This window comes from Apis dorsata, unplaced genomic scaffold, assembly GCF_000469605.1.
Source record: "Apis dorsata unplaced genomic scaffold, Apis dorsata 1.3 scaffold_967, whole genome shotgun sequence".
Lineage (NCBI taxonomy): Eukaryota > Metazoa > Arthropoda > Insecta > Hymenoptera > Apidae > Apis > Apis dorsata.
Window position 1 is genome coordinate 111,930 of NW_006264074.1, and position 3,725 is coordinate 115,654.

Here is a 3,725-nt window from a genome sequence, read left to right on the forward strand (position 1 = left end):
ATTATATTTCAAGAAAAAATAAAACTTTATGAATGGTTATGAATGTGTTAATTAATTAAATAATTAGAATTTTTTTCTTAGAATTCTTTATAATTAAATATAATTAAATTTTTAATTATATCCGCATTGTATTGGTATTATTAAAAAAAGAATAACATTTTTTTACATTATATATAATTATATATATAAATAAAAATTATAATCTGTAATAATAAATAATAAATCAAAATATTGGAATGAATATTTATTACATGAGATATAATCTGTATTATGTATTATAATTTATTATTAAAAAATATATGGATATTTATATTTATTTTAAAGAAAATTCAATAAATTTCTAACATAATGTGATAAGAATGTAGTTAATTACCTATCTTTCCAATAAAAAATTGATTTCTAGAATATATGAAACTAATAATCGTGGTTTGGTTAATATCCGATTTCAACCAGGTATATCATATTGACCAAATTGATGATTTTTCATTGGACATGTTTGTTGATTAATATTCATAGATTTTGATGCGTGAAAGCAATTCAAGTTCTGATTTTATACAATTTCTCGATTGATTGATATTTTACTCGATAATATTTCAAATTTTTTATAATAATTTATATTAATAATTTTTCGAATAATAATTTTAAAAATTTTATTTTTCAAAATATCAACCTCGGAAAATTTAATAGTTTATGTGTAAATATATAGAATATTTTATGTTTCTTATCTCAATAATTATTATCTTATAATTATTAATTATTAGAAAAGAAGTAAGTAAATAGTAAGAAAATTTATTTTTTTAAGATTTTTTTTATTTAAGATTTTACATCACGCTACTTCATAAAAATTATTGTACATTTTGAATTCCTTTATTTTTAATTATATTGTTGTCAAAATAAACTATACAATAATATATATTATACTGTATATTATATATATACTGTATATTATATATATAGTAATATAGTAATAGTATATAATATTTCTCACTAAATGAAATTTTCGAAAATACTACACAATATTTTTTAATATATAATTCTTAAAAATTTTCATTTTAATATGAAGTTGTCTCTTCTAATAAAAAAAGATATTGATAACTCGTATGATTATTCGAGATTGCATTATGATATCCAAAATATCATGATGCAAAATGCTTGTATAATTCGTGATTCAATTAGCTAGGCGACCGGAAATCGAGTTGAATGGGAAAAACAAGCGGCGCAAGTAGGGTGTAAACAGGCGGAAAAGTAAATCGGCTAGCATATATTAATAGTGGCTGCGAATTGTGCCTATGTCGGTGCCTAATAAGTCGTGGATCCCCTTTTAAACGATCCCTGCCTCGAACGGACCTGTGCGCCTACGCGAAACTCTTCTGAAAGAGCCGACAGGCCAATATATTTTCTGTGCCCTCGTATGCCTTGCGTACATCGATCGTGTACAAAAGAGTTACATCGTTATATAGAGTGACATCAAAGATGAAGTGTAGAGTACCATTATCATATACATATAATTTACCATAGGTAAATTATATATATATCAATGCAAATACATGTTTTTATAAAAATAATTAATGAAATATTTCTTTCTCTAAGCTAAACACTTTAGCTTTTGATATTTGTATATATATTTATATATTGTATATTACATATATCTTTTTATTTTTAAGTAGATGAGCGTTAAAATGATATGCTAGTATTAAGAATATATTATATTGCATATTATACGAAATATCCCACGGATGATGATACAGTTGTAAGTGATTCTACATGTAAGTGATTCTACAAAAAAAATAAATAATCGAAAATATGAAATAAATTTTTTCATTTGAAATTTTTTTTTTAAATAAATCAAGTTTGAAAATTTTTCAAACGAAATAAAAAATAAATGAAATTGATTAATTATTGATTGAATACGAATAAATTATCGATAAAATTTGTTGTAAAATCGAATTTTATTAAGCTTAAGTTTTTGTTTTTGAAAAAATCAAAATTGAACATATGTACATAGTCAACTAATTTTTAAAATGGACAAAATTTATTCTTTTCCTTTTATTTATTTTCATATGTAGAATTATCTTTTATTGATAATGGTCCATATACCGTAATAAAAAATTTAATTTCATTTGTATTTGAACATTTTTTTGAACTTGATTTATTCGAAAACTCGAAGTTTCAATTGTATCCTGTATATTAATTATTTCTATACTTATCTACTATTATACATAAACAATAATTATTAATAAAATTAATAAAATAAGTAAGATATGAATGATAATATTAAAAGGATATCTATAACAAAATAATAATAAAAATAAACAATGATAAATTTTTGATACATACATACATATTATATATATATATATATATATATATATATTTTATATTATAAATTAATATATATCATGTAATAAAAAGTTGAAAAATCTTGCAATATATTGCACGACATTGCATCCCATCATTATCCAACATTAGAATTGAAGCCATAAAATTTTTAAAATTTCATCAAAGATCCACATAACGTTAACCCTCTACTATTAACAAATCCCGTGTATCTCTCACCAAGAGATCTCCACTAAATAATCTATCAACGTTTTAACCACGTTGAAAGAATAAAAACAATCTTGTATATTTATCAAGACAAGTTCCATGGACGGTCGGTGTTTCTACCGCCGTAAAACATTCCGCTAATGTGTCCGCCTCCTAGACGCGGATTGTCCGCACGCAAGTTCCTCGTGAAGGAAAAACTGGCAAAGAAATGTCGTGCGTCTAATCGTGAACGTAAACACAGAACTTGCGTCCAGATCTCGCATAGTCCCAGGAAATGTGTTTTAACGACTGCCGCACACGGTGCATAAGCCATAAATGTTGCGCCGGGCCGGGGATTCGTGTAATAGCCACTAAAAGCAGCCCTCGTCCTTTTATGGACCGTAAAAGCTCGGATATTTGGAACGAGAAAACCGTCGCTTAAAACTTAAGCAGAAGTGAGTCGTGATCGTTCTCGATGAAGGCGACTCATCTCGTCGGAATCATGGTAATCACGAAAAAAAATATTTTTTTGGAGAATCGATCTCTGGTGAGATTTTTTAATAACGATCTTTCATATTCGAGGACAAAATCGCTTTCGTTAGATCAATGATTCCCAATCAGTGAATCCACAAAAAAGATTAATTTGACATTTATTTATTTTAATATAATTTAATTTAATATATTTATTTATTTATTTTAATATATTTGTATTATATTTTATAGAGATATTAATTAAAATTTTTGCTACTTGAATTAAACAATCATTCGATGGCAATAAAATCCTGTTAATTTTATAAATTTTTCTTATCTTATTTAGAGATAGTTATTTGAATATTATGAAAAAAGATTGTAAATCAAAATAAATTTAAAAATATCGAAAATGATTAAATTAAAAAAAAATGATTAAATAATGAAATTATTTGAATTTATTTATATTTAACGATTATTCGTTATTTCATTGTTTCGTTACTTTAAATAATTTTATTAGAATAATAATATTTTTAAATAATGCAATATTTTAATATTTGTTTTTCTATTTAATATTCAAATATTATAATTTTTTTTTATTGGAAAAATATAGAAATTTTTTTTTAATAGCATTTTTATTCTTTCAAAATATTATTTTAATGTCTATGTTTAAATATATTTCTTTTCATTGTATTTAAAAATTTGATTTTAATTCTGTTATTATATTCTGCTAA